Raw genomic sequence first — 25,968 nt, 5'->3', positions numbered from 1 at the left:
GCTCTGACCAGCAATTCCTTTCCCCAGATTCCTTGAGATTATAAAATAGGTTGTATGTGGATATTAAATGAGTTACTATAGGTATGATGCTTAGGAAAGCTCCCTGCATATAGCAAGCACTAATGTTAGTATTAGCTATTATATTGCTGTTTTGGTTGTTGTCATCATAACAGGAAAAGCAGCAGAGCAGGGTAGAAGATAGACTATAGCGGAGAGATTTTGGGGGGTAATTGTCTCCAGTCTTGGATAATCAAAACCAGGCTTGCAAAGTGTAAGATCCAGGGGTCAGTAACTAATTTCATCTAGCAAGCCAGCGGAAGGAGCTTGGCAAACAGCCAAACTATGAGCCTTGCTTAAGCAGAAAATAAAAAAAATTTCAGTGAAAAAATTTCAGTGAATCTTTATTAAAAAGCCATCCTGAGTATATAATAACTTTCCTATTCTTTCCTTCCTTTACATTGGTGTTTTGGGTGTCACCTATTTTGATGCAGTCAAGCCATTAGACTTACCCAAGAACAGACTCATATCAAATAGACTGTGCTTCGGGAAAAGAAAGGGTAGGTCTGCATATGAGCAGGAAGAGAAGACAAGGTTGATGTGTGAAGGGGCAAAACAGTAAGGATAATCATCCTGTTTTGTTGCCCAGTTGCTCATAATGAGTCAGCAAGTAGGCAGTCATCTTTAACTGGTGACAGAGTGAAAAGGGAATGGTAATTCGGGGAGGCTGGAGTGCTAACACCTGTGTGAGGTAAGCACTGGGACTCGTTCCAGACACAACCACAAAGAGCTTTCAAGAGACAGAGACACAGAGACGCTAAGGCATCGCCGAGATAGCTTGTGAAATGACAGTTAAATCCACCCTAAGCCTTCACTGCTAAAACTAAGACTGACAGACAGGGTTCATTGGCATCAGCTACTTGAGAGCAAGAAATGTTAAAAATTTAAGGAACATGAGAACACAGAGCATGAGAGAAAAGCCACACTGGGTTTCATTGGTCAGTGTTGTGAAGAAATCTATTCACTCATTGAAACAGCTACCTTTCTATGTGTCCATCCAACTTCCCCATGTTGTGCATGATTTTACCTTCTGCACAGAAAACATTTCATTAGTTTTCATAACACTTTGAGAAGTAGGTGTTACTGCCATTAATTAACAGATAAAATTGAGGCTCTGAGAGGTAGTTACTTGCCTAAAGTCACATAAACTGTCCTAAGTACAATTTCTATACTCTTTCTAGAATTCTGCTGAAAACCAGAGCTTGGTTCTCTGAGACCTCTTTCAGCTCCAGAATTCCATGATTTTATGGATTCTGTGTTTCTGAAAGCATTCCTAGTCCTTGATGTTTTCCTCCCTCTCTCCTGAAGAGGTTTAAATCATCAGAGGCAGATGCCTTCCCCGCCAGCATGGGGGCCTGTTTTTCCCTTTCCCCACCACCTCTTATCCCTTTCTGCTCCAACATGTGTAGAAGTCCTGCAGATGGGCCCTAAATGCCTCTTCTCATTAGATGTTTAGACTGAGAGAAAGTCTCTCAGAAAAGAGACTCAGAGGGTAAGTTAGCTTTGGGAAAGGATAATCCAGACAGATGCTAAAAAAGGCAGGGCTAACGAGGGACATCTAGACCTTGTGGCCTTTTCTGGGTGAATGGGGATTAGAGCAACCTGAACTTGCAAGTTCAATGAGGTGATACTCCCTTTGGAACACCTAGGAAGAAGCCACCTCAGTACTTTCCACATCCAGCAGGTCCTTCACATAGAAGGCAGATGAGGTCTGGGCAGAACAAAACATGTTGCTTCTTGACTGAAGCATCTTTATGGGGGTTTAATAACTTTTAGGAAAATCCAGTATCCCAAGCACAGCCTCCAACATCCTCCAGAACCTTACTTCTTTTTGATTTGTTTGTTTTTTCCAGTCTCAACTCTCTCGACATGCTTATATTCTCATCGTGCTGGAGTTCCTGCTCTTTTCCTGACAAGTTATTGGCTGCCTGATGTGGGCCTTTCTCCATTGTGTGAGATACATCCAGCCAGGAAGATCCAGACCACAGTCATCTCCTCTGCAAGCACCTCAAATATCTGGATTCTACTTTGGGTAAGGTCAGATACTTTGGATTATTATTCTATTTCTTTCTCTCCACCGTGAGTCTATAGCTTGTTTATTTTCTTGTCATGGTGCTGAGCTCAAAACAGGTGCTCAGTAAACATTTGAGGGAATGCATAAGTGTGAGAAAGAATTGGTCAAATGAAATAAAAGGAAGGAATCAGAGCATGGCCGTTTGTCTCCTTTGCACTTTGTCTTCTTTGCCTTTGTCCCCATCCCTTTGTTTTATTTTGCATTTGTTGTTCTACATTAGAATGAATTATTACTATTGGTTGGCTTATATTAGAATTTATTAGGCTCACATGTCCTGTGTCCAGTCTCTTGAGGTCCAACTTCTAAATGGTTTCCAGAGATCACTAGTCAATGGGAATAAAATATAAATGGTAGAATGCTTCAGAAAACCCCCCACACTCCAGCTGTGCCCATGGGACCACTTCCTTCCTTGCAACTGCACTTTCCTATAGCAGCTTTTACTTAATTAGTCCCCTGACTTTTACTTTTAGTGCCCCCCACATAGGATTACGCAGTGCACATTCACAGCCAGACCAGCTGAGGAAGACCATAAATGGTGAGATTTAGAGATTTAATAGTAAGCAGGGAATATCCTGACAGGCCAGAAAAGAGTCACAGTGGGTAGTGGGCCCAACATGCACAGACAGGCACAACTCAGCAGGAGCCCTCATTTTACATGCAACCTACAAGCATAGCTGGGCCCATTACCAGGCAGACATGAAGATCAAATGTCATTTGTAGGGAACACAATGTTATCCCTTTGTTTAAAGAAAAATATAGCTGGAGTAATGGAACGGACATTTGTTTGAGTCCAGGCTCTAGAACTTTCTCACTTTGAGTGAATCTTTTAAATTTTCCAGGTCTCAATTTCCTTATATGTATAATGGGTACATACCTCAAGGGTTGGCTGTGAAGACCATACGAGGTAATATGAGTAAAGTGTTTAGCACAGATTTTGGCAAAGAATGAATGAAGTATAAATTTTAGCCATCATCTTCATTATCATCAACATTATTGCATTGCTTAAAACTCAAGTGAGGGCAAGTAACACAAAGAAAAATTTTAAACTAGGAAAATATCCCCTGATCTATTTTTTTCAGGTTACTGAAAGCATAAGATTTTTCTTAAAATATGTTGAGAATTAATTAAACACATATCCCATATTTCACATTTGGGAGGCACTATTCACAAAACTGTGGCTACTGTGAAGAATAACTATTGTCCTAAAGCTGCTTGTCATTGTTCATGACAAATCACATGTTATGAAGGCAGCTGATATTTACACACTAGTCTCTTTTGCATCATCTCAGCTGGTCCAGCCATGAAAATGTCTTGCCTAATGCTGTATTGGGGGTAGCCAGTTAATGCAATTTAAACTAGAAGATCTAGAAGCTTTCCTATGGCAAAAACTAAGTCATCTTATTTTTCTTGCACACGGCATTATAGACCACAGAATGGACCACAAGAAGGTGAGAAACTCATTTTACAACAAAGTGTGAATTATATGTATATTGTTACAAAGACTCTGGGCCACAATTTCTCTTGAATAGTGACTTCTGTGATGTCAAGGAGAAACAAGAAATCCTAAGAACTCTTCTACTTTCTCAGAAGTTTGGTGTCATGCTAACTTGAGTTTGAATCCCTCCTTCCGAGTATTAGTAGAAATTCCAGACAGCTTAGTTAACGGAGCTCAATGATATGACCTATCTTATAAGGCTATGGCAGTGAATGATTTGACATAGATAAAGTAATTATCACCATGCCTGGTGTATATGAGCTGCTCAGCTCATTGTAGGATATATTTAACCCCACTCTCCCTTCTACATAAGAAAACAAGACAGAATGAGAGACAAGGAAAATTTTCCTTCTCAGGTGCAATTTGAAAAGGACCATTCATATAGGGAGAGGAGTCAAAATTGACTGCAGGGTTATTTTAGAACAGGACTTGGGTTCTCAGTTCAGCAAAAAAATGTATAAAAGCCATGTAGCTTATCTTGAGGTACATTTTTTCCGGATTTTCAAACATTTAAAAAATTCTGCTTTTACATTAAAAGCCAAGATTAGACTATTTTCTGAGTATGGCATTGGTTCACTGAGTTATGGAGGGGTCTCTGCTTAGTCTAGGGCTCAGTAAATATTAATGAAGGGCCTAGATACCAGATGATAACAGCAGCAGTGCTGGGGTAGTTCTCACGCCTTATGCTTGCGCCCAGAGGGGTTGGCTATGATTTCGTGTTTAAAGAACTGAGCTTCATGATACAATTTATCAGGCTGTGTAATGTATGTCTTCCTGCTACTGAACAATGAACTCTATGCAAACTCACAGCTATATACATACACACATATTTAAATCAGCAAAAACCAAATTGGTAAAATTTATACAACGGTTTATTTTGTGTCTTGAGTTCAGTTTTGCCACTGGAACTACATTTTTTTTTTTTTTTTACTTAATCTGATTATTTTGCCAATACCTAAAAAGCCTAGCTATTTTCTGATTTCCCCCATCTTACCTCAAGGTTTCTCAAGATTTTCAGTCACAGTAATTCCTTCTTCACTCCTGCCCCTATCCACACATGACAGTCTCAGTCTTCTGTTTTTCCCTCTGACTGTGAATATGTTTCTTTAGCAATGATCTAAGAACCTTTGAACCTGCATGCGTTTTCACAGCAAACACATTTACACATTACACAGACCTGAAGAGATATGTTGCCTACTGCTGGATAAGAGGTTGGGTACCATTTTTATACCAAATGGGGATGAGACACCCTGTGCCTTCATCTTGCAATCACAGTGCACTGGCTACAGGAATCATCTAGATGTTTGTCATCGAAACTCCAAAGCAAATCCCACATGTGAGCCTGCCTGGCTGCATACTACCCCAAGGTCACCATGCCCACACATCATTAACATGAAATCACAAAACGATAACTGAAAATTACAAACTTGAAATAACTCATTCACGATACTACTTTTTAGCAGAAAGTAATAATGAAAACTCAGGAACTGTAAAAGGACAATGAATTTGACAAAATAATCATCTGACTATAGCCTGACTTTGCCTTCTAAAAGTGTCTTACATAGTCATTAGATATTTTTTCTGTATCATAGAAAGCCAGAAAATAAATATAAAAACATCCTTATAAAAAAACCCACCATAATACATATTACTAGTATGACCTTCTAGAAGACAATATGAGAACTCATATCTGAATTGCAGATATTTATATTCTTCAGATCAGCAAGGCTACTTCTAGAAATTTATCCTAAAGATGTCCTAAAAGTATGTGAAGATGTATCCACAAGTACTTTATAATAATAAAAAAGAAACCATATGATTAAGAAACCATTTGAGAGAATGCTGTAGAACGTATTTACAGGCATAGGAATTTGGATAAGATATGTTTCTAAATTAAAAAAAAAAGATGTTTTTGAAAGAACATATGTAAGTTTCTTTGTCCTTGTGTATGTTTGTGTGTATACATGCATACCAAAAAATCTAGAAAGACGTTTTCCAAAGTATTAAATGAGTTATTACTGATGGTAAGAGTAAAGGTTATTTTTACTTCTTCATATGTCTTTACATTGTACAAACTGCTTTGCAAGAGAATAAAAGTGAAACTATTTAAATTTGGGGAGGGAGAGTAAAAGGCATAATGATAGGGGACATACGTTAATGTCACACTGAAATGTGTAAAAGTCCACCATCAAAATCTATACCACAGAATATCAGGCGCCAAGTACAGTTATTGAAAAGCCCCTCTGTGCTCACCCAAGCCCAGCAATGCAGTGAAGACTAGGGGAAATCAGGACTGAGGAAAAGACCTGGAGCTGTCCCAACAGTGTCACCATACATACAGCCTTGTCTCATTAGCGATTTATTATTTGCCACCACCCCCCCCCCCCCGCCTTCCCCAGTATTCATAGGCAGCCTTCTGGCAATTGACGGTGTCTCTATTGCCAGGAAGATGAGCTGAGCTGTCAGGGGAGTGGAGGTGACAGTGAAGAGGGGTGTGTTCACAGCTGGTAACATCCGGAGAAGTGTGCCCACATGTAGCACACCCACCAAATCCAGAAATGCACTTGCTCATTAGGACCAACCAGGGGAAACATTCAATACAGGCTATTTAGCAACCACTGCAACCCATGAAACAGGCATAGAAACAAAATCCAACCTTTAAAATTCTCTCCTTTCTTTCTTCTCTCTCCCTCCTCTCTCTCTCTTTCTCTCTTTCCCTCACTTTCTCCCTCCTTTTCCCATCTCTCTCAGACTTCAAACATGTCTTATAACCTGTCATATGGATCAAGCTATCCCTAAAAAGAGATGCTAAGCTTTTCTGAGTGACAGGCTGTTAAATTTAAATTTAAAAGCTATAAGACACATAAGTACTAGGGATGTAATGTACAACATGATAAATATAATTAACATTTCTGTACATTATATATGGAAGTTGCTAAGAAAGTAAATCCTAAGAGTTCTCATCATAAGGAAAAATATACCTTTTCTATTTCTTTAATTTTGTACCTATACGAGATGTAGATATTCACTAAACTTTCTGTGGTAATAATTTCACGAGATATATAGGACAGATTATTATGTTGTACATCTTAAGACTTATACAGTGCTGTGTGTCAAATATATCTCAATAAAACTGGAAGATAGATGATAGATAGATAGACAGACAGACAGACAGAGAGAAGTGAAAACAAACAAAAAAAATTTCCTTTCCCTGCTGTATTCTGGTCCTAGAGGTGGAGTAAGTCCATTTTGCACACTCTTGGCCACAGGCATGAGCAGCATCTAGTCCATTCCTCCCAACACTTCTGTAAGCATCTCTAATCTGATGTGCTGCCTTATTTACAACACTGCCTTGAGCTCAGACACTCCACCAGGTATATGATGGGCCAGCTAATGCTGCACCCCAAGCAGAGACAGAGCATGCGGATTTTACTTCAAAGAACACATGGCTATGTACTGAAGAGAAAATGTTGTCATCCTGTTCAGGCCTGGATCCAGTCTGTGTTGAAGAACATGAAAGGAGCCCTGACAACAACAGTACATCACCATACTAACATATCCTAGTCAGGTACACTGCTATTTCTTGCCATTTTCTTCTTTTTCATATGAAGGTTGCTATCATTTCACACACATTTTGCAGTGATGAAGGTAATTCTGTTGCTACCCATCTGGGAGGGATGGGGGAGCAAGCGTTTTATAACTGGGCTTCAACAGCTTTGAATATACTTCCTCAGATCTCTCGCTATCATAACTCTCTCCTCTTTTCTTCTTAAAATATAAATATTATGTCTTTCTCTGTGACATACAAACACACAGAGTCTGGACAAATAGCCAGGGGGCTGGGAACTCCACTGCCCCATCCCCAACTGAATTTTAAAAATGAAATTAGGAAACTCAAACCAAGAATCTCTCAAAGCAGTTTGGAAGTAAGCCATCACCAGATTGATGGGATGTAGGTGAAGAAACAACTCACTCTAAATGTTAGAAACCAGAAGTCAGGGAGAGACCCTTCAACCCCAAGTCTCTGGAATTTCCATCACTCACTGATCCTGAGAAGTCCAGCCCATTCACCTCAGACCTGGAATACAGTGGCAGTGCAGGGAAAGACCAGGGCTTGTAGTGCCTTAACATTTGTTACTGCTGTTGTTTATATGTTTTAAACAACATAGCTCTTAATGAGGTGATTTAGTGAAATGTTCATCTCCCTCTTTATTACTGCCGTGATACTCAGTGGTGAAAAGGAAACATTCAGATAGGCAGTAATGAAATATGCTGTTGGATTTTACAGACTGACTTTCCTCCTTTCAGAAGAGAATTTCTATTACTTTCACCTCTCAGGAGTATCGAAACATGTTTGAGAAATAAAAGGGTGGGAGAACAAATAGCATTTACCACCTACTAACTGGGCAATAGTAATTGGCACCATCATTCACAGATATTCATCTGCAGTGCTGAGCCCCACAGAAATGAGTGAGATTAGTTCCATTTCAGTTACAATAACAACAGGAACTGGGCCCACATGTTTGTGTCTTGGTAGAGGCAAGGGGCAGACTGCAAAGTAAGTCTAAATTCAACAGTCGGAGAGGAATGAAGGCCTCCTCTCCCAAATCACAATGAAATAATTCCCAGTGGCAGCTTGCTTTGGGTTCTGAGAGTTAGGAGGCAAATATGTTTGCAAAAAGAACCATAGGGAAGCAAAATGAAAATAAATTGCTCCAGTTCTAGGCATTCTTTGACTCTTTTGGGCATTGGCTCTTTTTTTTTTTTTTTTTTTACACCATCCTCAGAAGAATGGATGGTTCAGGAAACAAAACAAACAAAATAGGACATGTAAGAGGCCATGTCGATATGGCCCTGAGTGAAACAATTCAGATCTCCCAAACTTGTATCTATGGTGTAATAAAGGTTTTAGAATCTACCTTGCAATATTTCTAGTTCTTTTTCTCTAAAATTGGGTCAAAACACAAAGAACCCAAGTTATAATAGAATTTTTAAAATTAGTACTACACTGGAAAATAGAAATCAATATTGGGAACTTTGAAAAAATGTCTGTTTAGCTTTTATGCCACCCTGAAAACAAGCAACTCTGAAGAGGTCTGTTGACTTGGATCTCATCTGAGAATTGAAATCCACCTTTCCTTAACTCGGCCAAGTTAGTCCCACTCTCCCTTCCACTCCCATTCAGGGGCCCTTTATGGTTTCCTCCCTCCTTTACATCCAAATGCAGAAGTGAAGTGTGAAAAGCTATTTAAGTACTCTTAACATACTGAGAAAGGAAACTATCTGGCTATTTTTTATATTCCATGATATTAAAGTAATTCATCTGAGTTTGCACTAATGACAGTAAATCTCTCCTGCTGACAAGCTGTGGTCAATTATCCTTTCTACAGCCTTTTAAATCCAAAGCAGTAGGAAGTGTGTCAGTGTTGGAAACTTGTAGCTTGCTAATTCAAATAAAGCAGCCAGCCAGCTTGAGCAGCAATCTAGACAGTGCACCACCAGGCTGCGGGCCCCCAAACAGCTCTCCTCCGGGCTTGCAAATACTGGGGCACTTCCGCTGGAATTTACATGTATGGAGGAAACGGTTTAAATAAAGTGGTGTGTTATTTATCCCTGTAATGAGTAGTTTAACAGCGACAATTAGGAAGGAAATTCTACAAGCTTGAACTCCAGTTACTTATTACTGCCACTGAAAGTCAATTAAAGTATCTAAGTAATTACAGGGATTGGGATCATCTGTCATCTGGCAAATCATATTAGAGGGAAGAGGCTCTCGGTTTGTTTTGAGTGTGTGATCTCGTCTCCATCATGCTGGTTAATTTTCAGACAAGGGAGTGTAAGGGGGGCTTGCCCCACACATCCGTGGATCTGTTCACTTGGGAGAGCAACAGAAATGTTCTCTGGATTTCCATCCAACCTCAGCAGCCATGCAAAGGAGCAGGAGTCGGCCAAGAGGTGGGTAGGCAGTGCCCACTCTCCCAAACAAGGCACCCAAGGACATTGTGCTTCAGCTCAAGAGCCTCTGGTGGCACCTTGTTCCTTCTTGAGCTCCTGCTGTACCGAGTCCTGGTTCCTTTGTCACTTCAAGGCCCACCAGCTCCCCGACTACCTTCCAGGCCCTCCCTCATTCATCCCGGTCAGCTTGCTGGCTCCTGAACATTATCATCGTGGTTTAAATGCCTTCTGTGCTTTTTCTCAGTCTGTTACTTTAAGGTACTTTCTTCCCCTCTCTTCCATCTGTTCCAATCCTCTTGACCCTTCAAGGCTCAGCCAGAGTCCTGACACCTCTCTGATGCAGATCCAATACCAGACCTCTCCTTCTATGAGTTGCCTATGGAATTCCAAATTGATGGCTCAGATTGTGAATGCGTAGCAGGGGCTACATCTTAAGTTTCCACTTCTTGCCCAGCATCTGGGATATGTTTACACCCCTAGGGTGGTAACCTCCTGATCCTTGACTTCTGTGGTTGCTGTAGTTTAATCTCATGTTTGGTGAAATGTCTTAATCAGACCTGGTCAGCCTTCCTTCATTTATTCTCTCCTTACTTCCTTCAGCAGCATGTTTTGAATGGCTGACTTAGAGCAGGACCCCAGAACTACGGTTTGAATCTAGTGCTTCTTCTCCAATCACATTGTCCAATGGGAATGTGATTTGCTCACACCACCCTGCACAAACCAAGGAGCCTCTCAATGCTCATCATTCCTTCGCCAGCCAACACTTGAAGGGAAATCATCATAAAAGCACACATAAACATAGAAAGAATGAGCTCTCTCTCCCCTGTGGTTCTACATGGCTCTCCTCAGAGCATTCTCAGTCCGAACCAGAAGACAAAGAGAGGAAAATATTTTCAAATGATCTTCCAAATGACTTTAGGCTTACATTGTGTTCAAGTTTGGTTCAAGGGATGGGCAAAACTTGGGTCAGCCAGCTTTGCTAGGGTCAGCCAGACACTGGGGTCGAACAGCCATGTTTGGGTTGAATTAAGAACACTTACTGTTCTTCATATCCCAAGACAGATATTGGAATTTTAACTTTTCTCTTTGCAACCTCTTTATATTTTGAAAATTCATTTCATCTTGGAGTGAGACTTCCCAGGAGATCTTGTTTCTCCCTCTCCCCTTTCATGGCATGTCCTTTGGTAACTCTTGTTCTGCACCTGTGGTGTTTAGACTTAATATTTCCACTCTTATTTGCCCCCAACATGTTGTTTGTGTAAAAAAAAATTCTTCATGAGTCCAAGGAAACTGATCAGGAGGAAACATGAAATTGGACCTATGGGAAAATCTACACAATGTTTTCATTAAAGCTTCTCAGTATTTTTTGCAGGAAATATTGCCCATAAAAAAAACATTGAAAATAGAATATTCTCAGGCGTCAAACATAAAGGCAAGACTGACAAGTTCGACAACCTCAGACCATATCAAAGGACTGATGAAAATCCTTCAATGGCTGGAGCTCTCTGGTAGTAGTGAGCATACTGCAGTATAACTGTTGTACCTGCATTATGACACCCATACCACCAACACACAGAGCCTGTGTTCAGTACAGACCAGCATTGTGCTATGCATTTCCCTGGTGGCTAGCACTATGCCTGGCACATGGTATGTCCTCAGTAAATATTTGTCCAGTGAATATTTTGTCATTGTTTGGTTATATAAATACCATATATCAGGTGTGGAGGTTTTAAAATGCTAAGATAAATAGGTCCGGTCTATAAGAAGTTCAAATCCTGGCACTGTGATTCCTAAGCCTGAGTGAGCATCAGAATTGCTCACGAAGTTCCCAAAGTACAGATTTCCAGGCCTTTTGGAAAATGACCTCTTTTCCAGAGATTCTAATTCAGTAGGTCTGGATAGGGACCCGGAATTCTATATTTTCAATAAATTTCCATACACCTCTGACAATCAGCCAGATCGGAAACCCTTGTGCTAGTCAGTGGTAATAAAAGCCTTATGTTTTTAACATCTCTTTTCCTACATATGAAGAGTTTTCTCATCCCTCATCTCCCTTGATTCACTCTCTGAGTGGCATAGTATACCTTGCAGTTTACAAATGAGGATGTGAAGGCCAGAAAGTTAACGGTGTTGGTGAAGTCAGCATCTGGATTTAAACCCAGGGTTTTCATTCATGAGCTCAGCACGGTTTTCTTCTTCCTGACTCCCTCTTGAGAGTGAGGACCCAGGTTAGCTCTGTCAGGTAAAGAGCAACAACCATATACCTCATCACTAAATGAACAGCCAGTATATTTAGGTCTCTCTCCTAGGTTCTTTGGGAGAGACAAAGTAAGAGAAAAGTATTGCCTCTTCATAGGTACCCCCCTCCCCTTGAGAATCACCCTGGGAAAAAGAATTCATTATGGAGACAGGCTCTCTCAGAGATGACAAGCAATGAAGGTTATTTCCTTACAGGTTTTTTTTTTTTTTTTTTTTTTTTTTACGTAGAACATATATCAACTTAGAAAGTCAGTGCTACTGGGTAGAATAAGCCTGGTTCATACTCCACGAATGATGATCTAGGAAGTAGACCAAAATCAGTCCTTCACCTGAATACATGGCTCCTAAATCCAGCCCTCCTGCTTCTCTCTGGATAGCTACCTAGTCCTCTTTGCTTCACTCTTCTATCTACAGTGTGGTTGAGATAAGCCATTAAAGTATTTACTTCACTATTATCATATAATCCAATATGACATTAGCCATCTGACAGCAGATAGATGAAAATTCCAGCTGCCTTTCTGGATTAGTAACACAGCAAGTTTCATTTTACAATGACGAGATGTGGGAGAGCAGTGTCAGCAAAGGTGCCTCCGTTTTCCACACAGGTACATAGCCCGAAGCTGTTCCCTGCCATATCCCTGAAGAGAAAAGGCCAGGGCTTCCAGAGTATGGATGCTGGGCTATCCCGTCACTCAGGGATATGGTTTCTCTAGGCTGTGTCTGAGAGTGAAGCAAGGCTCTGTGAAATATACAGAGGGCTTGTGCTGACAGCAGGAAAAGGGAGTGGAAGTGGGGAGACAAGTTGCTAGAAAAATCAGCAAAAACAAATGATCTTTAAACTCTTCTTGGAAGTATTTCTTGGTAGAGGAGCATCTCATGAAGGTGTTTTGGTTTTCTTCTCAGGGACAGCTTTCTTTCACAGGGTGGCACCAAGTACTACCCAAGAAAGCTAAAGAGGGGAGATGGAAAAGGAAAAGGCTGACAATTTGCCTAGCCATTTATCAGAGCCTAGATACTCAAACAAAATAACCAGTGACCCTTATTTCCTTATACTGGCAGTTGGAAATTAACAACTCTGAAGGGGTCATTGTGAAGAAGGTAGCCTTCTGTGATGGTTCTCTCCTTCTGCACCTCCTGGGTTAGGATTTTTTGGCCTGAGTATATTAAAATCAGATCTCACTGGGCAATTCAATTATACAGATAAATATACAAATTCAGGCCAACTTTTAAGTAATCAGTTTGAGAGGCTACATACTTGATGGGAACACTTCTCTTTTAAATTGAGCTTTATAGCCAAGTGTACATTCATTTCAACCACAAAATATATATCTAGTGACTCTATTTTTACATGGCCCAGAACTAGGTGCCACTAGGATATAATCTCATTCTAGCAGTGGTAACAAAGGTGGCTGGGGATCATCCTGGAAAGGTACAACTTGTCACTTTTCGATGGAGAGGAGGCCAGCCACAGCCCTGGCTGTGCTCACTTCCCACTGTACATAGGTAAAAACAGGTTGGGAGGTCGGATGCCAGGCAGAGAATGAGGGAGCTGGGTAACCTATATGGGAATGTGAAAATCTGAGATTTGAAGACTGAATCACACTTGCCCCAACACCAATAGTTTCTCTTCTTTTGTGGTCAGTGTGGTTTATAGGAGCTTCTTCAGGAGCAAATGTTACATCCAGAAGGATTTGGTTATGAGTTTTATGTTGGTCTGGGATTGCCTGTGTGCTCCGGTATTTTTATTGGGGAAACTGCATTTCGAAATAAAACCAACAAAAACAAGGTCTCCTGCAACTTACCAGAATAGGATCCATGAAAGTAGGTCAGAGTGGTCATGCAAGTCTTAAAGAATCATTGTGGTGGCTGGACCACTCTCAAGGGGAGCTGGTGAGGTGGCCAACTTCACTGCCTAGGCATTTGGACCAGTCACCTGAGGGCCTCCATTAAGATTCCTCAGGGCTCTTGTTAACATCTACAGTTACAGTCATTTGTGTCCCAAAAGAAGAGGACATAGAGGCATTGGAAAAAATCTCTTGCAAGCGAGGTGATTGATACAGTTTTTGTGGGTTTTGCTATATACTTGTGGTTGCTGTAGCCTTGATATTAATCTTCATTAGGAACTCACCACAAAAACAAACATTCTTGTTATTCCATAAGTGGAGTGCTTTTAGTCAGCTATGTTAAAGGCATGGGCATTGCTTTAAAGAACTTTCTGCTGAAAATCCTGTATCCTTGGCCTGAATTCTGCTGCTAAACCTCATATTCTGTGTAAGCACACAGATTAGTTATCTAAACAGAGCCCTGGATGTATTGAACCCTTCTAACTCCAATGGATCATGTATTCTTCATAGCTTCGATTGTAGCTTGCTCACCTCTTCTTTTCAAGGAGAGGCAAGATGTGCCCATTGATGATATCATTGGTCCTTTGAGTAGCTTCCTTAAAATCATCACGGGGACGTCATGACTACATGCCTTTAAAGATGATTTCCATCTAGTCTGGTAAGACTGCCTGTATTTTTTGAAAAAGGAGTGAATGCAATCTCTCTAATACTCTTAATATCTCTAATATTCTTAATAGTAATGAATAGGCTTAACCTGTGAAATTGAACAGCAAACTGGTGAAAGAAATCTCCCAAAGAAATGGATATCTGACAGATTTGTGAGAAGCAAATTTAATTAAAACGTTGTTCTATAATTCTGCTACCAAATGAATTAGAATTTCAGGACACGTTGAAAGTGACACTGTCCTCTTAAATGCTGTTATCTAGGGACAATCTTTTTTGAAGATTTCGCTTAACATTTCTTGGATGGCAAAAAGTTAATTTTCTATACTTAAATTATGACAGTTAACAAAAATTACCTTAGTATGTGACCAGTTTCCATTTTTTATTAATATTGTATTATTGTATATGTGTTTTAACTCTTGATTCCCCTATGAAGAACAAACACAATTATAACAATTGTAAATATAAAAGATAAAATGCCTATTTATTTATAGTCAAAAATTTAAAAAATATGTCCCTGCATCAGGATATTGGTTAAGCAACCTATTAGTCAAATAAAAGTAGAATTTTTTCAAACTATTATTGCAAATTTTTTGGTTGTTTGGGGGAACTAATTTGGGAGGGTTTTTGAAAATAGTCTGAAATGATGTGGAACCAGGCCTGGTAGATGGAGTAGGTTATCAAACTTTGTAATAACAATTTGGATGATTTGTAACTGTAAGGAAGAGACCAGTTTTCCTTTTGGCTCAGAGATGACTCTACCAAGAACTTCTGAAAATGTTTAGAGAAAGGGCAGTGCCAGGAGAAGACACAATACGTGTGTCCTCACGCATAACTACCTTGAGGCAGCTCTCATCTTAAAGATCATGAGATGTTTGCTTACAAATCATCAGTTCAAGAACAGGATGGGAGAGGTTATGTTTATGTTAAAAAATCTCATTATCAAAGGTGAGAGTTTTCATTTTTTAAGAAAATGAAAACTTTTTTTTTTGCAGATAATACCTGGGTGAAATTATTCTAAGCTCTTAGCTTAGGCAAAGAATCTTAAGCACTTTTTATGCTCTAGATTTAAAAAAAAATCTCACACACCCAACATTCCTCTCTATGCCTAAGAGATTAATTTCTCACCAGTTTGGGTGATAGCAGTTAAAATCATTCTAGGGTTAATGAAACATTTTAATGCAAAGGATATATGATATGGGAACACTAGTATATGCAAGCCATGATTAACTAAGAAGCATTTTCTTTATGTATAAGTAACTAAGCTGTCTATTTAAAACTTAAAAAAGAAAAAAAAAAGAAGAGAAGGCTGGAAACTTGGCAAAATCTTTGATTTAAAAGAAGTTGATGTTAGTTATCTTTATAACTAGTACCTTTATCTGTTACCGTGAGTCAAAGAAATTCTCTCTGAATATATCCATTTTTGCAAGTTTATTGTGGGTAAAATAGAACTAAAAAAGCTGCATATATTTGTGTACGATTTAATAAGTTTTGTTGGATGTAAACATCCATGAAACCATCACCACCATCAGTATTATAAACACATCTGTTGCCACCAAAAGTTTCCTCATGCTCTTTTGTAATTTCTCTCTCCCTAGACAACCACTAATTTGCTTTCTATCACTATAGATTCTGTTATAAGATTTTATATAAATGTCTTCTCTCTTTTGTCTGGTTTCTTTCACTCAGCCTAATTATTTTGAAATTCATCCATGTTGTGTGTATCAGTATTTTATTCCTTTTTATCCTACTTATTCCTTTTTATTCCAGATAAGTCTATTTATTTAATTTCATTATAAGGATATACCAGTTTGTTTATCCCTTTACCTGCTGACGCTCATTTGAGATAGTTCCAGTTTTTAATTTCTATTCATAAAGCTGTTATGAACATTATGTAGAAATCTTTGTATAAACATATGCTTTCTTTTCTCTTGCATCATAGATAAGTGTATGTTTGCATTTTTAAGAGACTGCAAGTTTTCCAAAGCAGTTCTACCCTTTCGCATTTCCACCATCAGTATTTGAGATTTCTGGCTCCTTCATGTCCTTTTCAATACTTGGAAGTCAGCTTTTTTCAGTTGTAGCCATTCTAAGTGAGTGAAGTGATATCTCATTGTGGTTTAGATTTGCATTCCCCTGATGGCTAACGATGTTGAACTTCTTTTGATATTTTTATTTGGCATCCATATTTCTTTTTTTTAGTGAAGTATGTATTCGAATGTTACCAATTTTCCTTGGTTTGTTTATTTTGTTAATGGGTCATAAGAGTTCTTCATATAGCCTAGATACAATTCCTTTGTCAGATATATGGGTCTTACAAATATTTTCTTCTGGGTTGTGGCTTGACTCTTCATTTTCATAGCAGTGTTGTTTGAAGAGCAAATATTTTAAATTTTGATAGTCTCATTTATTGACATTTTCTTTTGAGGTTTGTGCTTTCAGTGTCACATTTTAAAGTCTTTACCAGATTCAAGATCACTAAGATTTTCTCCTGTGATTTCTTCTAGAAGTTTTATAGTTTTAGCTCTTACATTTAGGATTGTGAGCCATGATGAGTTAAATTTTATATATGATATGAGTTAAGGGTCAATGTGTATTTTAGTTCATTTTTGCATATGGCTACCCACTTATTCTATCACGTAACTTCAGTAAGCTGTAGTTTCCACATTTGTAAAATGAGGTTACATCCTCCATCTCAAAAGTTTTGTTTTGAAAACAAAATCAAGCAAGACATGTACAATGCCTGGAAACTGGTAGGCACATAATAAATATAATTTCCTTCACCTCCCAAAAAAAAAAATTCTTAAAAAAATCGAATGGTATTTACCGTGCATTAGAAAATGGTTTATCATTTAGTAGAAGTTTTCTGTTTGTTTGTTTGTTTGTTTTTGCTTTTTAGAGCTGCACCTGCAGTATATCAAATTTCCCAGTCTAGGGGTTGAAGCTGCAGCTGCCAGCCTATACCACAGCCATAGCAATGCAGGATTGGAGCTGTGTCTGCAACCTACACCACAGCTCACGGCAACCTAGATCCTTAGCCTACAGAGTGAGGCCAGGGATTGAACCTGCATCCTCATGGATACTAGTCATGTTTGCTACCACTGAGCCACGATGGGAACTCTTAGTACAAGATTTAAATGAATAAAAATATGAGCAAAAAATTCATAGACTCTTGAAAGTTAGGTACTAGAAATATTTTCAGAGCTTATTTCATCCAACCCTCTCCTTTCAAGATGGAGATCATGAAGTCCAGAGGGCTGACGTGATTTACCCAAGGTCATTCACCAAAAGGTGGCTGTGATGGGCTAGCACCCAACCCATTAGGCCTCACCTCAACTCTTACTCATCATTACTTAATTGAAGAGTGAGCTACAAACAAACTTTCCTGAGTGAAAATTACCACATACATTGAAATAGAACAGTTTGAAAACAGGCATATAGTAATTTTCTCACAAAATTATTACTAATTACATATAGTAGCCTGAAAATGTTAACACATAATCTTCTAGCCAATAAAATTAATTTTTTTTCTTTTTGGCTGCACTCACAACATGGGGAAATTCCCAGGCAAGGGATTGAACTGGCGCCATAGCAGTGACCCAAACTGCTGCAGTGACAACGTTAGATCTTAACTCGCTGAGCCACAAGAGAACTCCAAAATTGAATTCTTTAGGTGGCTATTAAAATATTTGGTAATAAGTGTTAGGAGTAGATTCATAACATTATTGGGGGTTTTTAAACAAATTTAAAAGGAAAATATTTATATATTGGGTTATGCAAAAATCAAAATTTCTGCCTAGCAGAAGAGTTCATAAATAGGAATTTTTTAAAAAATGAGATGGACTTTTTAAAAAATGGTAAGCTATATTAACAGGCAGTGTACTAATACATTTAATGTATGATGTTACAAATCACCAGGGAAAAAACATAAAAGACTTCAGCAGAAAATAGGCAAGGGGTACATACAAGTATGTCCCAGATGAGGAAACACATATAACCATTAAGCAGAAGGACAGAGTCTCAGCCCCCTAATATTTAAAGATCACATCTGAAGACAATGAGGTATATATTTACCTCAGAGATTGCGAAAGATTAAAAAGAGTAATAGTATACACACACCTTAGTGAGAGTGTAGAAAAAGGGCCCTTTTCATGTATGCTGTTGCTGCGAGCCTCGTATTGACACAACGTTCCTGGAGGGTAATTTGGTAATTTCTATGAAATTTCTATGAAAAAGTCCATGAAATTGTTGACCCAGAAATAGCATTGCCATGAATTTATTTTATAAAAATACTTACCCAAGTGCCTAAAGATATTTTTATTAAGACATACATTGCAGACTGGGTTGTAATATCAAAAACTGGGAAACCAACAAAATGTCCACTCATCAATGAATAGCGTAAAAACAAACAGAGGGCCAACATGTTCATATGGCTCACTTTGCTATTCTCAAAAGAATGAGGCTGCTCTAATGTACCACCTGGAAAAGTGCCAACAATGCATTAAGTGAAAAGGCAAATTGTAAAGATGTATATAGAATGTATACAATGAGCCTATTTTGTAAAAGCTGGGAAAGGGGAAAAATAGGTGTTTGAATATATATGGAAGAAGGCTTTACTCAGATTCCTTAGTCTGGTGACTCAGCAGGTTAAGGATCCAGCATTGTCACTGCCACAAAAAAAAAAAAAAAAAAAAAAAAAAAGTGACAGAGTACATAGACACTTGCATAAGCCAGAGGATCCATCACTGGGAACCTATAGGTAGAGCTGAGACGTAGCTGATCTGGGGTCTCAGGCAGTGCGTGCAGTGTCCCTCCCTTGCTTCTGCATCCCCCATGGTTTCTCCTCATTTTTTTTTTTCATCCAAAACAGCTTCCTCCCTCATACAGCTCAAAAATATGGCCACTGGTAAGCTCATTTCACTTCTTCCAATAGAATGACCTATAAGACCAAAAACAGAATTTCCTTCCAGCTTTCGCAGGAACCCCAGCTAGGAATCTGACATTTTCGTCCCACTCCTTCTGGGGATCAAGCCCTTCTGGGAAGCAATGGCTTGGGGTCAGGGCCAGGGCTCATTCTCAGTGACCGGTAAGCCTCCTGATTCCATCTCTCAGAGTAGTGGCAGCACAAGTGGGGCACAGACTGGGGGCCGGTGGTTCCCCCCAGGGAGGAATTCTGCTAAACAACCTGTGTCTACTACACCCTGGACATCTTTAATAACAGAAACTTTAGGGAGTGGGTACCACTGTAATTGAAAAATATGAAGGTTGGGTCTGTAGAAAATGGGATAAACAAAGAAACAAATAGCAAACCAGGAGTCTTACCTCAACTCTAATCAGGTGCCCTTTGCAATATTTAAAAGGAAAAAGGAAGAGACACACACACACATACACTTTTCCATTATTTCATCAAAATGAGGCCTGGGTCTTTCTTGGCAGCAAAGCGGTTAATTTCTTCTAGAAAAATACAGGGAAAGGAATTTTTATTGAAGAAGCTGATTTAACCTTTTCTGGGAGCAGAGACTCTAAGATTTTGTGAGATAAGTGAGGGACTGAACAGGCCAGGATGCTTGTCCTGGAGCCCCCTCAGGGCAGGAGGACTGAAGGGCAAGGCCAACCTGGGCTCTGCTGCAGCCCCAGGCTTTCTGACAACTACTGAATGGGCTGTAAATGTCCCCAGAATCGATTTTCTCTCCAGAAAGCAATCAGTGCACTATATCTGTCACACTTGCAGCTGATTGCCTTTTCCCTGCCACTGTCCCCACCTCATCACCCCAACACCCTTTCCCTACCTGCCACCCCAAGAGGCCTATCAAGGTGAAACCAGGAATGCAAGGCTCAGTTTGGATTACACAATTCCTGCATTTGAGATAAATCAGGAGCTATAATGAAGTTTCTGTATTTATTACCTCTGAATAAAAGATTTATTTTACAAATTATAGGGTAAATAAGATTACAGAGGAATGGGAAAGCTAGTTTTCAAGAGGCCTTCATTATTTCAGAAACATCCATCAATGGGTAATCAATTGATAAACCAATGACTAATTACAAATCACTGCTGTCCATTTCATCAAATTTTTGGATTTTGGTTTTTTGTTGTTGTTGTTAACTTTCTTCTATTGAACACTGTAGCCTGGTTCCTCATTTCTCTGTATATCCTCAAAAGTAATTAAATAAGGTATAATTCAGAATGTCTTACTAATTCATATTACCAGAGAGTTTTTATTGTAGGATAGTTAAGACTCAGATGTGAGATATGGCATATTCATAGTGGTAAAGACTTTTGGGTCAGATAGGTCTGGTTCAAGTTCAGGTTCCATCATTTACTGCTGTCTTGAGCAAGTTGCTTGCTTTTCTGAGCCTCTGTTTTCTAATCTGTATAACTGGATACAGATTATGTGCACCTTACAGAATTGCTGTGAGGATTCAGTGAGAAGGTTGGCACACCATAATCCATCAATAAATATTAACTTTAATTTTCAATCTTTTCATTCATGAATTGTGTTTTAAATGTACTTTTATATACATCAGGTTCCCAAGACATTTCCTTTTTGAAGTTTTGGTTTAGTGACAACAGAATAGGGTAAAAACAGAATAGAGCTGGCCCTAAACACATGTTGGCCAAATGCTCAACTGTTCAGTACAATAGGTCGTGTAGCATCTGAGGGGGAAAAAAAAGTCTATCATCTCAATCAGTCTAACAGCTGTTCAGTTCATCGATGTTATAGGATTTGTGGATTCTTTCCATAAGAAGGCAACCTTCTCTACTGTGTTCTTTCCATTAACAAACAAATGAACAAATAAACAGACAAACAAGATTCTTCTCCCCTATAGAGTTAGGCTGTATTCTGATCTATTCAACCTTGGAGTAGTTCACCAGAATAAATGATTCCCAACCACATCCTAGTGTATGGCACCTGCAGGTAGCATTGACCCGCAGACAGCACTGGGTGATGAGTTAGGAAACTGTGAGTCAGGTCAAGCAACTCCAATCAAGTAGAATGAGTGATGAGAAAGTGAAATGACAAGTGACAATTTGGGAAATAATGTTTGGCACATATGTAACAAGCAAAGGCTATAAAGTACTAATATCAGAATGTAAAAATATAAAGAGACTCTACAAACCAATCAGAAATTTTAAACTGTCCAACAGAGGAATGAACCTACGTTAGTCTCTACAAAGTCACAGAAGAGGAGTTCCCGTTGTGGCGCAGTGGTTAACGAATCCGACTAGGAACCATGAGGTTGCAGGTTCGGTCCCTGGCCTTGCTCAGTGGGTTAACGATCCGGCGTTGCCGTGAGCTGTGGTGTAGGTCGCAGACGCGGCTCGGATCCCGCGTTGCTGTGGCTCTGGCATAGGCGGTGGCTACAGCTTCGATTCGACCCCTAGCCTGGGAACCTCCATATGCCACGGGAGCGGCCCAAGAAATAGCAACAAAAACAACAACAACAAAAAAGACAAAAAAAAAAAAAAAAAAAACAAAGTCACAGAAGAAATTCAAAATGTCAAGAATTTACGAAAAGAAGCTGACCGTTATCAGGAATCAGGGAAATTCAAACGAAAGCAGTAGTGGCTCACCATTTTAAGACGTGCAAAAGTTAAAAAAAAAAAAAAAAAAAAAATGGTAAATGTCTAATGTCAAAGATTTCAAGGAATGACTATTCTCTTAAATTACATATTTTTTTCTATTGCTGCAGTGACAAATTGCCACAAACTTAGTTGCTTAAACAACACAAAATTATCATCTTATGGTCCTATTGGTCAAAATTCCAATAGGAATCTCACTGGGCTAAGATCAAGGTTTCTGATTGGGCTGCACTCCTTTCTGGAGCCTGGTTCGGGGGGAAGATCCATTTCCTTGCTTTTTGCAGATTCTAGAGGAAACCAGCATACCTGGCCTCCTACATCCATCTTTAAAGCCAGCAATGTTGCGTTTCTTTGATCATTCTTCTGCAGTCACAACTCCCTTTCTAACCACAGCTGGTAGAGATTCTCTGTTTTTAAAGGTTCATGTGATTAGACTGGGCCCAGTCAGATAATCTAGGACAATCTCCCTATCTCAAGGTCTTTAACCTTAATCACATCTACAAAGTCCCTTTTTGCCAGATAAGGTAACAGATTCACAGATTCTCAAAATTAGGATGTGGACATCTTTGAGAGGAGCGTATTCTGCCTATCATATTAAAGGTGATAGTATAGTCTATTTGGAGGACAGTTTGGAAGCACAGTCAGCCCTCTGTATTCACAGATTTCTGCATCTGTATATTCAACCAACCTTGAAGCAAAAATATTCAGAGAAAAATTTAAAATTTCAGAAAGTTCCAGAAAGCGAAATTTAAATTTGCTGCATGACATTTACACTGTATTTACAACAGTTTACATGCTATTTACATTGTACTAGGTATTATAAATAAACTAGAGGTGATTTAATATATATGGGAGGCTACACCTAGGTTATATGCAAATGCTATGCCATTTTTTTATAAGGGACTTGAGAATCCACAAATTTTGGTGTTCTGGGACAAATCCCCATGGATACTGAGGACGACTGTGTATGCACACCCTCTAACCCTGCAATTCGATATTTGGTTATCTGCCCTCCAGAAACACTTGCACATTTGCACAAAAGTGTATATTCAGAAATGTTGATTGTAGCATCATTTGTGAAAGCAAGAGATATTTTAAAAAAATTAAATGCCCTTCAAAAAAGAAGCTTTAAGTAAATTATGTCCAGATTATGTTATTAGGTAGAGGTTAAAAATACAAATACAAGCAGATCTCTATGTGTTTACATGAAATTATCTCTAGGACGTATGGTTAAGTGGAAAAAAAGAGAAAAAAAGTTGAAGATGTACTAAAATAAAAATTTTAATGTAAACTTCAAGAATTTTAAAAATGTCTGGAAAGATCTCCATCAAATCTTTGAGAAGTAGAATGAAATTGAGAATAGTGGATAGAGGGGATATTCACTTTTTCTTCTCTTTGTGATAGATGAATGGTAGGAATGTCTATCAGAATGCCTGTATCTGTAATGTTTGAGTTTTCATAGGAGTATATTCACATAGTACTTGCATTTTTAAAATATTAAATTGTTTACAGAACAAAGTGCACTGTACTCTTAAGTCATGACCACAGCTATGTGGCTTAACACTACTCACTCTGTCCCTCTAGGCTTGAGTTCATTGGTCCATGAATTTAAGGGATTGGACACAACAACTCTAAATTCCAGCTCTAGATTTAATGGTAGATATAGCAAAAAAAAAAAAAAAAAAATTAACTCAACTTAGTAGTATTTTGGTCATTTGTGAAAAGGAAATTGACTTTTAAAATCATGCCCTAAATTCTTTGGTCTTGACTTTATAAACACTGAAAACAATTTTTTTTTTAGAATTACCAATTTCATTTTTGTTATTTTATGCATTTTCAAGTCTTCAACCAAGAATGGGTGTTAGCTTCAGAATCAGTTTCTTTAAAGTTATTCATTTTTTATTTTTAAATTAAATTACAGTTGATTTACAGTGTTGTGCCAATTTCTATTATATAGCATAGTGACCCAGTCATACTTTTTCTCAAACTATCTTCCATCATGGTCTATCCCAAGAGACTGGATATAGTTCCCTGTGCTGTACAGTAAGACCTCATTGTTTACCCATTCTAAGTGAAATAGTTTGCATCTACCAACCCCCAACTCCCCATCCATACCACTCCTTCCCCCTCCCCCTTGGCAACCACAAGTCTGTTCTCTATGTCTGTGAGTCTGTTTCTATTTTGTATATAGATTCATTTGTACCATATTTTAGATTCCACATATAAGTGATATCATATCATATTTGTCTTTCTCTTTTTGACTTACTTCAGTTAATATGAGAATCCCTAGTTGCATCCATGTCGCTGCAAATGTCATCATTTTGTTCTTTGAAAAAACATAATCTTTTTTCTTAATTCCTCTGCTTCCTTTGGGTTTACTCTCCTGTTTCTAGTTTCCTAAGGTGGAAGGTTAGTTATTGATTTGAGATTTTACTTTTAAAATATAGGTCTTTAGGGCTATTCATTTTCTTCTAAGCACTGACTTAGCTGTATCCCCTAGTTTTCAATATGATGTATATACTTTTTCAGTTTAGTTTCTACTTTTGTTTTTCATTTCTCCTTTGACTCATTGGTTTTTTAATGAGTACATTTTTAAAATATTTCCATATAATTGTGACTTTTTTCAACTTTCTTAATAATACTTTTTTTCTAATTTAATTCCATTGTGGTCATAGAATATACTTTATATGATTTCAGTCCTCTTTAGTATTGAGACTTGTTTATGGCCAGCATATAATCTATCCTGGAGATTGTTCCATGTGACTTTGAGAAGAATGTGTATTTTGCTACTGTTGATTGGACTGTTCTATAGATGAGTGGTAGGTTTAGTTAGTTAACTTATAGTGTTGGTCAAGTCTTCCATTTCCATATTGACCTTCTGCCTATTCCATCCTTTATTGAAAGTGGGATGTTGAGGCTTAAACCATAATTTCTGAATTGTCTATTTCTTCCTTCAGTTCTGTCAGTTTTTGGTTATGTACTTTGGTGTTCTGTTATCAGATGCATTTATGTTTATAATTTTTATGTGTTCCTGACAGATTGACCATAGATTGAACCTTATATAATATTTTTTATCTCTGTTAAGAGTTTTTGTCAAAAACTCCTTTTCCCCCTGATATTGGTATAGCTACCAGCTGTCTATTGGTTACTGCTTGCATGGTGTATTTTTGCCATCTTTTTTGCTTCCAACATATTTGTATTCTTGAATATAAAGTATCTTTTTAAGGCAACAAGTAGTTGGATTATTGTTTTAAATCTATTCTGCAAATCTCTAGCTTTTATTTGGAATATTTAATCTATTTACATTTAACGTAATTACTGACAAGGTAATATTTACACCTGCCATTTTCTTTCTTTCTTTCTTTCTTTCTTTCTTTCTTTCTTTCTTTCTTTCTTTTTAATTACTTGGTTAATCCATCACTGCCTCCTTTTGTGTTGAATAGATATTTTTAGTGTACCATTGTTGTTTATTTTACTATATTTTTGGAGTCACTTTCTTAGTGATAGTCCTCAGGATTACAACTAACATTGGAAAATAATCTAGTTTAGATTAATACCAACCTAATTTTAATAGCAAAAACCAAAAAAAACAAAAATGAACAACAACCAAAAAAAAAACCCCTCTGCTCCAATACAGTTTATTTCAGCTCTCAACCCTTCCTGTGTGAGAATAACTTTTGGAGGGATATTTGTTGTCTCCTTTCTGCTAGTGAGCACTGGTTGTCTCACTTTAACTAATGAGCATTTCTTAAAGAATTCCTAATTTCTAGTTAAGAGTAAAGTGAAGAGATAAAGTAACCACATTAGCTATTTAAGCAGGGAACATGGAAGCTCCATTTCACATAGGAGGTTTTGAAGGAGGCAGCTCCATTCACTGAGTTTCCCAGTTTTCATTTGGCAGTTCACAAAGTGATTTTATGTGCAACTGAAAAAATGTAAAGCTATTTCCCACAGTGCTTTAAACAGGTTATAATGCATTTTCAGATACAAAGGGCTATGGGGAGATTTCCTGACAAGCTTGAATAAAGGTGGGAAT

The 25,968-nt window shown here is 38.3% G+C and overlaps 1 protein-coding gene across 7 annotated transcripts in view; it reads left to right on the top strand.

Annotated features, from left to right (window-relative positions):
- Positions 1-25,968, top strand: part of MTERF1 (mitochondrial transcription termination factor 1) — a 566,280-nt gene that overhangs the window by 430,871 nt on the left and 109,441 nt on the right. For all 7 annotated transcript variants that reach the window (XR_002347027.1, XR_001298914.2, XR_002347022.1 and 4 more), the window contains one exon: positions 1,911-2,089. The gene's annotated coding sequence lies outside the window, so the exon portion shown is untranslated. The remainder of the gene's footprint in view (positions 1-1,910; positions 2,090-25,968) is intronic.

Source organism: Sus scrofa, chromosome 9, assembly GCF_000003025.6.
Source record: "Sus scrofa isolate TJ Tabasco breed Duroc chromosome 9, Sscrofa11.1, whole genome shotgun sequence".
Taxonomy (NCBI): Eukaryota; Metazoa; Chordata; class Mammalia; order Artiodactyla; family Suidae; genus Sus; species Sus scrofa.
The sequence above is the reverse complement of the archived record's forward strand: the minus strand, read 5'-3'. Positions and strand labels throughout refer to the sequence as shown.